The following is a 12,943-nucleotide window of genomic DNA, read 5'->3' on the forward strand; positions in this document are numbered from 1 at the left end:
TGTGTGTGTGTGTGTGTGTGTGTGTGTTACATTATTGTTATTATATTGTAGCACTGACAAAAGTGATTATTTTAGCAACAGACATCCTACAATGATTGCCTCAGAGAAACTGTGTGATAACCCACAAATGTCTCTGAAACAGATGCCACTGCTGAAAACCTGGTGGTGAAGAAGCAACATGTATCTCTGTGTGGAAGCTGGTTGTGCAGAAATCAAGAGGATTTGCTCAGCTAAATGTATGAACAGCTGCAAATTCTGTCTTCTCTATGGCTTCCATAACTAGTTTATGTATGAAAACAGTACTTTCATAGTGTGTTACCAAAGCTGTTTTTTGATGGGAGATAAATAAGCACAGACAAAGCTTAAAGTTATATTTCAAGATCACAGTGGGGAATAACTGAGGCAACAGTTGAAAAACACTGTGTTTTGAAGATAGTTAGGAGATACTGAGACAGTATGATTTATTAGTGTCCTTTGTGTGTAACAAAGAAATGAAAATTTGTACACTAGCTGAGAATGATTTTTCTCCTCCAGATATCAAATTTCCCATATTCTTATTTCAGCAAAAGTACTAGTAAGTACCCAGGGAATAGCACATGATGCTGTTTAAATCAGATAACTGGCTTATAGTTTTTGAGGGCACCTTTGTTACTTCTTTTAGATAATTTTAGCCAATCAGATTGATCAGTTCTGCAGATTGATATTTCTAGATGAGGTGAACAGAGATATCAAGAAGTATACTCTTACTTGCAGGTTATGTGTCTCTATCTTCAGAGGGGTTTTTTTTGTTTGTTTATTTGTTTTTTGATTATATAATGTCTCACTCCAATTTAAAGGAGGGAGGCAAGGTTCTCTGATATATTATACCTGGTGTGAGATTAAGAAATGATGGTTCAAATGTTGGTTTGACCAAGTTATTACAAATAATAATCAACTGAGAAGATGGGGAAGGGAGAGCAGTGACTACAGAGAATTAGGGTGATGGGGAGGGGAAAACAGGTGATAGGAAAGGTAGGAAGAAAGCAAGCATTGTGTAAAGTTGGGATAGTCACCACCTGAATGCAGCAGCATCCCGTTAGTCCCAGGTAAAAGTGCAGGGGAAAGTAGCAGCAGAAGGGAGCATAAGCAGAGTGGCTGGCCACAAGCAACAAGCGGGTGCAGCGCAGAGCAGGTGGTGGAGGAAGCAGCAGGCTCTCACGCAGCAGACCCAGGAGAGTCCACTGGTAGCAGCAGTGCAGCAGCAAGGGTTCTAAAGCCAGATACCTCTCTTGTTCTTCAGCATGCAGGTGTCAGGTAGTGAGGAATTTGATGTCAGAAACCCCTCTTGTTCATGCTGTGAGAAAACTGATGTCAGAAAACCTCACCTTCATGGTTTCTGATCTCTCTTTTATCCTCCTTTCTCCTGCCTACCTAACATTCCTGGGTGCTTGGAGAAAAGCCACGTGCAGCACCCGCTCAGATGGCCATCTTCCTCGAGATAAGCATACAAAAAAGACCACTTCACAGCCATTCATCTGCAGCTTATCTCCGTGCGCCTGGCCTTGTCCAACTGTGTCCCTCAGACAAAGGATTTCACAACCCTTGCCCAGGACTTGCTTGGACTTGTCCATCCTTAGCAAACTTTGAGGCAATAGTGCAAAAGCCTCTTACACATAACCATAAAAAGAATAGGTGTTTTCTCTCTTCCATACTTTTGCTTTCTTATGCTTCTATCAATTAAACAAGGAGCACAAGCAACTCAGTTTCAGTAAATTATATTTTCTGCATTTTGAACTACAATTACACTACAGTCTTTATTATTTTTCTCAGTGTCTTAAGGAGAATGTAAAAGGAAAGATGTGAGAGAGTTAGAGCTGTTCAAACTGGAGAAGGATTCATGGAGGCCTTATAGTGGTTTTCCAGTACCTAAAAGGGAGTTACAAGGGAGCTGGAGAGAGGTTCTGTAAGGAAGTGTAGCAACAGGGCAAGGAGAAATGGTTTCAAACAAAAAGGGGGAAGATTTAAATTAGATATTAGGGGGACATTTTTTATTTTTATTTTTTTTTATGAGGGCTACCCAGAGAAGCTATGGATGCCCCATCACTGGAAGTATTTAAGTTCAGGTTGGATGGGGCTTTGGGCAGTCTGACACAGTGGCTGGTAACCCTGCCCACAGCAGGAATATGATCATTCTTTGATTCTATGATTCTATGGCTAAGACTGTAATATACAATACTACCATAAGTTGTTTTGGAGGAAAAATATTTTAATCAGATTCTATTGTATAACAGTCATTTAAACTCTTTTTTTCTCCTGCAGATTAATAATTTTTCCATTCTCAACACCATTTGTGTGGAGAATTGTGGGGCAAAATACAGTATTTTAAGGGATTTAGTCATGAAGACAAGTTTTCTTTTCCATGTCTGTGCAACATACATGCTTACATCCATACATATATATACATATAGTAAGTCATTTTGTGTGTACATACTGCTGCCATTCTTACTTCTTTGTCTTCTGATGAAAAATACAAATTGAACAAGATCTATTGCATTTGTAAAGACCATACTTCTCATTTTCCTGAAAAAGATTGACTGGAATAATTATTTTCTGGTTTGTAGAGGAAAAGACGTAATAATAATAATAATAATAATAATAATAATAATAATAATAATAATAATAATAAGAGAGAGAGAGAGAGAGAGAGAGAGAAAACCCAACCCCTAGAAATTTCCTGTGGTAAATGTTCAGAGTTCAAGAAGATAAAAACGGAGAGTTCTTCATTGCTTCAGAGAAGCTGAGAAGTTGCTGATAGTGATGTGAGCATTTAAGAGGGAATAAAAATGGCAACACGGAAACACAAAGGCTGATGAACTTTTAGGAAGAGGCACTACGCATTTCAGAAAGATTTGATGGAATGTTACAGAGAACAGTAGGGGAATTTGGACAACTATATAATGAAAATCACTCAATGACTAGAAATGGAACATAGAACAAATGGAGAGAGCTGGTGTCTTGTCCCACATGCTGAGTTATGAGAAAGGTGAATCTTCAGAATACCACCAAATAGACATTTCTGTTTTCAGCAGGGTCATAAGAGTGATGGAGTCACAGCAATGACTCAGGGGAACAACACAAGACAATTTTTTTAGCTTTCTAAAATCAACTCATCAATTACTTTGAGGCAAAATTAAGAAGCATTCTAAAAACAATAGTACTTCAGCACAGGTGTTATTTCCTTGTCAACTACTTTAATGTTAATTTAGACAACAGTTGCTAAATTAAAATAAGAGGCTTGAGTAGAAAGAGGGGAAGAGTGAGAGAAAGAGAGAGAACAGAGTTTAACTACTCCTTGGATCCAGCATAGTCTTGCATCAGGGGTCTTGATCCATGGTGGTGGATTGGCAAAGGTAAACATGAGTACTGGCTTTTATTCTATTCTACTTTGTTCAAGACTTCTCTCAGTATGGCAGCTGCCTCACCTCTGCACAGTTAGGTGTCCTGGAAGACCTTAAAATATATATTATTGTGGGAGATGGAGAGGTCAGCTTGGCCTTATCAAATACTAATTCGCTGATAATGAAGGCTCTGGAAAGGAGGCAGAAGATCTGAACAAACAGGAATGTCTTGTACCTAGGCATAAGATAAACTCTCTGCTGATTATGAAAATTTGTTATGGAATTTGCTTGCTTTCTAGTCAATGGATTGTCAGTGGAAATGTACTGGATACGCATGTTAGAGTATAAAAAGGCTTGCTTAGAAGGTTGAGAGGGATATATGTAGCATTATGATCATGATCATCATAGCAATAAAGAAATCTTCCTGTCACAAGAGCCCTGCGTAGTGTTGCTAACTTGTGACATATTAGTACATCTAAGCTCACATATATTACCTGAACATTAGGCTTAGAGTACAGAGAAAGAGAAAGCTCATAGCTTCAGGGACACTGATGCAGGAAGATGCATACCTAGGGAAGCACAGGTTTCCCTAAGACTGCTTCAACATTTGTCTTTCCACAGCTCTCTTGTGGATCAGTGGTTATATGAGTATGCATTATAGCTGAGTTTGTATCTAATATTTGTCTATAGCTATACTAAGGTAAAGACAGTATTCATGCGAAAGATATATGCCAGCATCCACTCACTGTTTGGTCTCCATAAACATTCAGCCAGTGTTGATGAATGTCAGTGGGTGAGACTTTTTTCCACATAAAGAAATTCAATTACACGTCCTTGATTAGAATGTACTTCCATGTCAGGCACCACTTTGTCAGATTGTCCTTCTGCTGCCATTTGTCACACAGCAATAAAACACAACAGAATATCAGTGGGAATGTTCTGGGAATGCTCTACTGCCATACCAGTAACCACTTCTGATGGCTTGGGTCAACATAATAAAACTGGAAGCATTGCTATCTGACCAACTGTCATACAAATTGTTTCCTCATCTCTGACCAAATAAAAGGTTTCTTTTTAGCAGGTTGCAGTAATTAATTAATTAATTACTATTCCTTTATGTTTCTTTCTCACGTGTCTTGAAAAGAATATGTCAGTGAATTTTTATCAATGTCTTCTTCAAAACACAACCAAAGAATGCAGCCATGACTTTGAAATAGAATCTGTTTAAGAAAAAAAAAGTAGCAATTTGATATCCATGAAAGCATGGTCATTTTTTTCCCCTTGATACTCATAAGGTGTAAATTCAGCTCCTTCTCCGTGTAACTTCACTTTTGGCAATTGAAATGACTCAAATAAAAACAAAAACAAACAAACAAACAAACAAAAACCAAATTAAAACAAAACAGTTTTAACTCAGCATAATTTCTCACAGAAGTTTCATGTGGTCTTTTTAGGTCTATTGCACTTCCAGAAATGTGCTTTCCTTCAAAATGGAAAACAAAAATTGCTGATTTGTATGCAGTGAACTGACGTAAGAGATACTAGATACTCAAATATCTTTCAGTGATTTCTGAGGATTTTTTTGAACCCGTGAATACTGTATTAACACATTTAAAATTTATAGAAGAAGTATGTTTGTTTTCTTTAGAGACTATATAATTAAGTGATAATTATTCTCCTTTAATTCACCATTCCAAGAAGCCTTTGCAAACATTTAACAACTGAAGAAAGTAATTAAACATTCTTTCTCCTAGTGCTAATTTTGTCAAATTCTTTGTCAAGATACATGGAAGGTTCATTAACAAAGCAAGAAACAATAACTTATTTTATTAAAAATTTTAAACATCAATAATGTTTGTAAAAAACATGAAATTCCAGGGTTACCTATAAATTTATAACACTTAAGTACCTGACGTTGGCTTACAAATACAATGTACACATCTAAGCTGAAGTTCTTTGACATTTGGTCTCCTTTTTCATTTCTATTGTCCAATTCTGAGCAAGATCAAATAACAATTAAAAAAAAACTACTCTTTTTTTTTCCTGCATTTTTCAGAGCATAAATTACAAAGCCCTATCACAAAGGTTTATTTTTTTATTTTTATTTTTTTGACAGAGGGACTCCTGGTTGTTTTTTGTTTGTTTGTTTGTTTGTATTTTTTTATTTTTTTGTCTATGGGAAAAATATTGTCTCTTTCTATCCATATTTCATCTGCAGTTCTCAAATACAGAGAGTGGCATCAAATTTTGCAAAACAAACAAAAACATTGTTAATGTTTCGCTTCTATAGCTACAGTTGGTATTTTAGTAATCACAGAATCACACAGAATCACAGAATTACCTTTTAAAGAATATTTTAAAACCTTTTTAAACAACAATTTTCTTCATGAGCAAATGGGAATTTGATCAGCTGTAAGGATATCCTAGCCAGCAAAACTGGCATGCAGTCACTTAAAAACATTTGACAAAGTTGTTAAGAAAAAAACAAAACTGCTGTGTAATTTGGCTTCTAAGTGACTTTGAGGAAACAGCTATTTGAAGAATGAGAAAAACTGCCTGAGTATATGATACTGTTCTACATCTTAGTTGTTTTTTTTTTTGGTTTTGTTGTTGTTGTAGTTGTTGTTTGTTTGGTTGGTTTGTTTTTGTTTTTGTTTTTTCTTTTTTCACCAGTGCATTTAGTTTGTCAGGGCTTATCTGCACACACTAAGAAGCAAGTTAAGAAATCTCAAAATCAGAAATACCGTCAAACTAAACTGAGAAGGATAGCACAATAAGAATTTTGCAGCTTCTTAAATATTCCTGTTTCAAACTGGTTTTAAATGTGAACTGATGCAGATTTCTAAGATTCTTAAGTCCAAACGCTTATGCTACAAATACAATTTCTGTTAATTTCTTGATCTGTGGGCTGGATTTGCTCATTTTAGGCACCTTAAATGCTGAAAATCAGGATATTTTACACTGGTAATCAAAATGGAAATTTATACCCACCTGCAGATACTGGTGAGGAGGAATCTTAGCATCCTTACTTTGCCACTAGAGAATGACAAAGGACAAGCAAGCCTAGCAACTTGGCTGATGAAAAGACTCCTCCATCTGTTTAGGAGTTGGACATCTGCTGCACAATTTCTTTCACAATAAGGGAAAAACATCAGTCATATCTGGAAGTTTATACCAGTGTACAGAATAGGAGAAATGTCAGTGGCTACCTACCTTAATGGCCTATAGAAACAATCTGTAGCACCCAGATTAGGTCTCATGTCTGACTTGGGTACCTACAGATAGATGTAGTTGGCAAGCAGAACTGCAGACTCTGTATGCTAATCCTCTGCTACAATAGTGCCATACTGTGCAATGAACTGAGCAGAACCCATGCATTGTTTTCTTGATCTCTATTTAAAGAACTGTAATTTACTGGAAAATGTATTCCTGAATATTACTGTAATAACACTCTTGAGTGTCTTTTATCACTGGCTGCAATCGAAAGGGCAGATCTTGAACTACTGTAAATCATGCTAGCTCAATTGATTTCAGTAGAGATATATTGATTTACTGCTGCAGAAGATCTGCTCTAAAATATTTCTGTGGTATTGTGTGCTTTTCTAAAGGAGACAGAAGATTTACAGGTTGTATAATAGAACTGAGAGTCCTCAGCATAACCATTCTCAATAGCCAATGTAATTCTTTGTTGTAAAAAGTAGATAAACAATTAACTTTGTAGGCCCAAGTAGTATAAAACAAGAAAATGGGATTGTGTGTTGGTATTACCTTCTATGGACCATCTTAATCAGCATTAAAAGGAAAAGATTTCTTCTGTTATGTGCAGCATATTGGCGTAGTCAGAATCCAGGGCAATGCTGCAACTGTTTGGTCTCATAACTGGAAAAGACAGTTCAGTAATATGTCTTCTAATCAGATTTATTTCATATAGTTTTTACACTTCAGACAAAATGCTTATAATGATAATTGACAAAGTTTTCTCTGCAAAAATATGTATATACTGAATGCAATGAGAGGAATGAAACTTCTAAATTTGGGGATTGGTTCATTAACAATTTTGAAAGGTCTTTTCAAGTACCACAATGAATTTTGTTCAATAGTTTATACTTTAAAGTCTGGACTGAAGATTAGCAGTTGATAAACACAAGAAGGAATCTTGTGAAAATGACCCTATTTTAATTACGTCAAGTAGTTTCAGTTTCCATTGGCTTTGCTTGTAAAATCAAGTCTTACTTATTTGGGTAACTTTTATATATGTATGTAGGTCAGTAGGACAAGAAAAGTTTATATCTCCAGAACAAGTAGTTTCACCTTATACCCTTTCCTTCCCCTGCTGTTCCTAATCAAATAGTATTCTAATCTTTCCGCGTTTTTACCCTAGTATACTTCTGGAGTACTTACTATGGTAATTCTCTCACTAAGGTAAGAATAAAGGAATTCCAAGTCTGTAGTAATGAAAATTCAGTGTCAGACAGAAGCTTTATTAACAATGGTCATAGTGAGAGAACATGCAGAGAGCAGCTCTTCCTCTGCTCCAGTTTTCTGTCCAGTGGCTGTGGAGAATTGACTTAGATTGTTTTAGGGGAAAAAAAAAAAAAAAAAAAAAAAAAAAAAAAAAAAAAAGAGCTGAAGAAAAATAATTATTCTAATATTAACAAAGACAAATGCCTATATTTAAGAGCTGCAGACTCTTTAATGATCTTGTAAAATACCACAGTTCCAACAGCAAATCAAACAGTGAATATGAGACAATATGGAGAGATCATAGAATCATAGAAATCTAGGTTGGAAAAGACCTTAAAGATCATTAAGTCCAACCACAGCGTAAGCCTAGTACCCTAACTCTAACCACAGTCTGCTAAATCATATCTCTGAGCAACACATCCAAACAGCTCATAAAACACACCCAGGGATGGTGATTCAACCACCTCCCTTGGGAGCCTATTCCAGTGTTTAACTACCCTTTCTGAAAAGAAATATTTCATAACGTCCAACCTAAACTTACCTTAGAGCAATTTGAGGCCATTTCTCCTCATCCTGTCACTTGTCACCAGTGAGAAGAGACTTGCCCCGCTCTCACAATACTCACCCTTTCAGGTACTGGAAGAGAGCGATAAGGTCTCCCCTCAGTCTCCTTTTTTGCAGACTAAACAGCCCCAGCTCCCTCAGTCTCTCCTCATAGGGTTGATTTTCCAAGCCCTTCACAAGACTTGTTGCTGTTCTCTGGACCTGCTCTGGTACCTTCATGTCTTTTTTGTACTGAGGTTCCCAAAACTGAACACAGTACTCAAGGTGAGGCCTCACCAATGCTGAGTATAGGGGCAGGATGACTTCCCTAGTTCTGCTCACACCATACAAGCCAGGATCTTCTTGGCCACCTGGGCACACTGCTGGCTCTTTATGGAGCCTGGAGGTCTGACACACACAGAATTTATTATCTTAACTCAAAAGTGAGAAATAGAAAACAGTCATAGACTGTTAACTTTCCTGGAAAGGATTGTGCTTTAAGTGAGGATTTGAGAGATGTGGCTAAGCAGCTTATCCTAAGTATTAACCATTTTACCACTACAAAGTGAATATGTCAATTAAATTGAAAAACAATTTGGAAAATCTCAATTTTGTACTGAAAAGTAAAACAACTGTTCTCATGGTAAACTGAAGACGTACTTGACAGCGGGCTTCCTTTCCCTCAACACTACCCCTAAGCCTTCATAAGTCTGGTGAAACAATCTGGTGTAACATACAGATATCTTTAGGATAGCGCAATGAAAACTGTATTGTCCTCATAACTTGACTTACAAATTCATCTGATAATACAAGCTTAGCTTTTCAGCAGTTCTTTCATATAATATTTTTGGGCCAATATTGCACCATCTAAGTAGCCAACCTTAAAAACTAATGTCAATAAAAAATGAAAGACATAGTTATTTTATTGTAGCCTTGTTTGATCAAATCCCCACCTCTCCATTGTTTGCTAGTATAGGAACACAAAGATGAAAAATCAGTAAATATATGGCTCAGCCCAAAACTTTTTTTTCTTTTTTTTTTTTTTTTCTGAGAGCTCCATTTGCTCAAGGCACTGCTACTTGATTGTGAGCAAGAGCTGCATCAGCTCTCTCTGGTGTATCACTCTCTTTGTGAAGAATGTGAATCAATTGAAAGTAATGCCTCTTATTTATTTCCAGGGAAACTACAAAGAGCACAGTAACACTATTTGATAGAGCAAATTTTCAGCTAGATCATGCTGTTTTTCAACAAAGTCTAGCCACTAGCCATGCATTTTTGTCAGCAGTGCACAATAGCCAGTATGCGATACTCATAAAAATATTCACGTCCATCTGGAACATGGCTTGTCTTTCATGTCACTGTTGCCACTGCTGAAACACACCACCCACCACCTCACTGTTTGGTCTCCATAAATGTTCAGCAAGCATTGATGAATGTCAGTGGATGCCATTTTTTCCTTATAATGGAATTCAGTTTCACATGTTTTCTTCCTATGCACTTACACGTCAGACGACATTTTGTCAGACTGTCTCTCTCCTGTTGTCTGTCACATGGCAAGAAGATGTAATGGAATATTGGTGAGAAGGTTCATCCTCTTGTACTATGCTACCAACATCAACTTCTGACATCATGAGCCAATATAATATGACTAAAGTAGGAGGCATTACTTTCTGAGCAACCCTTGATGTCTTTGCATAAATATCTTGCAGTGTTGTTGGTTTTCTCCTATCTCTAACAAAATAAATAACTTCCAGAAATGGGAAGAGTATTTGCATTCTTCTAGTCAGTTCTAAAGAAGGATAAGAATGAGATTTTGTATTGAATATTAATGTAATTAACTGTCTAAATATTTGCTATCTGCACATAGTCATGTCCTCCACCTTCACTATACATGGTGAGAGTCAAAAATGCTAATGATTGCAGGTCTTATGGTAGCCAAGGGAAGGGCTGCTGCATAACCTAACAGCATTTTATCCCAAAATATTTTTTCCTTCTCCAGTTCTGCAGTTGAGAGCAAACATTTTATCATTTCAACATGTCATACTGGCACAGTGTGCAGCGATGCACTGAAATGTCAGTTCTACCTAAAAATTAAAAGTTATATCACACAGTCATTTTTGGCTAATGAGATTACTTTAAGTTCACATAATAGATTCCCAAGGCAGTATGAAGAGATGAACTTGTCTGAGTAGTAACATATTATTCACATATCTCAAAATACTCCTAATTTGCCTTCATAACTTTTGAATTCCACACTTCCTAGATCAATTTTTTGTAAGCATTTTTTCTTGTAAGGCGAAGAAGTAATATGGGTTTGTTTATCTGTGAAAATTATGCTATTTTTTTAAGACTAAATAACAGTACTGTCTCCGTGGCTGAATTATTCCATATTTCACACCCTAGTAAGCAGGAATATGCGTTATTCCTTACTATTTATTTCTTGGAGTTGTTTAATAAATGTAGAAGGTAACACTGCATGATAATATCTCATCCAATTGTGTGTGTGCTGGAAGCAAGATTTGAACAGAATAGTATTTGTGAAAGTGCTAGAAAATTCTTTCCCTGGCAGCCTCCTTCATTCTTTATCCATTCACAAGGGTCAGCCTGTGTAAAAGCTCCTCAAGAACTATGGTACTTACAACTATTTAATATTTAAATTCAAAGAATCAAGAATTAAATAAATCTATGGTGATTTTGCAAGAAGAGTAAAGCATGAAGGCTTCCTCTTTACTTCTTCATGGTCTTAATAGTTTCTTAACTTGCTCCAAGAAAGTAAATAACTAGTACATCTGCAACATTCATCATAGTTTAAATTAAGTATCAGTTTGGTAAAAGCTTTAGAATAAAATGTAAGATTAGATTATATCATGTCCTTGAGAGTTACTATGCAATTTCCTTGTAGAATTTATTTGTTGGTATGTATAATGAGTATCAACTATCGTAATTGATTTTCTGATGCCTGTATTTACATTTAATATTGTCTTACTCTAAAGAAGGTCTTAATAAACTAGGGTTAGGATACTACTCAAAATGAACAGAGTATCATATTCTACTTCCATGCTGTTTAGGAAGTGATGAATGGGGAAGAGGGATGTAGAGCTGCAGTTTTTGCAGGTAATCTACATTGTGGATACTTTGGTTTGTTTTACATTGGTATGAAATGCCAGCAGTCAGGAATCTCTTGCAAAGGCAAATTGTCCATTTTGGCCCATCTATCTGATGAATATCCTGAGCACCAGATGGGTGCCTGGAAACGCAGAGAGCTGGAGCTCAAGCTGCTCTACCAGCACAGTGAGCAGCCAAAGAGCAGACCAGCAGCAAACGAAGCAGACAACAAAAGGATAAGGCATCTGGCCAGGGGAGAAATTTAGAAACTGTCAGGAAGCTGGGAGCTGGACAGCACTCAAGCTGGTCAGGAGCAAGATGTTCTCTTAGCCAGCTGGCCGGGATCCCTGCTAGTCGGCTTGATAGCTGGCTGGATGATCACTTGTCATCACCCTAAAAGTCCAGAGGCTGTGTTTGCAGTTCATGAATGTTAGAGAAAAAGGTTTTATTTCTGGTTATTTGCTTTGTTGTTTTGAATGAATATAATGCAGGCCCATAGATATGACTATGAATAAACTTCTAAGTCTTGTAGAATATAAAGAGAATATATACTTTCTTGAAACTTGATGAAATATTTCCATATTTCTATTCTTCTTTAGACAATTCTACTTTCTGCAAAAATTTACATAGGATCACTTTTGCAATATTTGCAAGAGGTAGATAGCATTTTTCTTATTAGACTGAAGAGTAGAGTGGTGAGAAAAACAACTTCATGAGATCTAAAATAAAATCAGTAAGCTTCAAAGGTAAGTGCAATTTTTAAATCCACTGCATGGTATGATTCAAGATAAGCATAAGACTGGTCAGCAGTACATCCTAAGCTGCTTGAACATCTGTGGAGCATGTAACCCAAAAAGTTGCAACCTCAGCTGAAACAAAATCACACGCACTTCATATCTGCAAAGTGCTTTTGGTATTACTTGCAAATTCATTTAAGATTTTGTGTAGAAAATTAGATTTAAATTCAACCTTGTGCCTAGAGGCTACAACTACACTTCTACCTAGATCATTCTGCATACACAGGGAAGGATAGAATGAAGCAACTGGTGATCACATTCAGGCACAAAATCAAATCTTAGAGAGTTCTTGCAGGTTTCATCACTCTGCATCTTGCTCCGTGGATAATGCTTAAGGTTTAAGAATACCTAAGGTTAAGAATAACTGCTTTCTTTTGTCTCTGCTGCAGACTGAAATATAAGGATATATGGTGTTGAAGGCTGTGCACACAGGCAGTTCTCATTTTAACTCTCCACATGTTCTCTTTAACATATGAACAATCTGAAGGACAGATAGGTGTCAGAGGCAAGTGTCAGACGCTCTAGATTGCAGCTTTACTGCAGTAATCACAGAATCACAGAATTGTAGGGGTTGGAAGGGACCTCTAGAGATCATCGAGTCCAACCCCCCTGCCAAAGCAGGATCCCTACACCATGTCACACAGGTAGGCATCCAGG

This window comes from Coturnix japonica, chromosome 2 (genome assembly GCF_001577835.2).
Source record: "Coturnix japonica isolate 7356 chromosome 2, Coturnix japonica 2.1, whole genome shotgun sequence".
Lineage (NCBI taxonomy): Eukaryota > Metazoa > Chordata > Aves > Galliformes > Phasianidae > Coturnix > Coturnix japonica.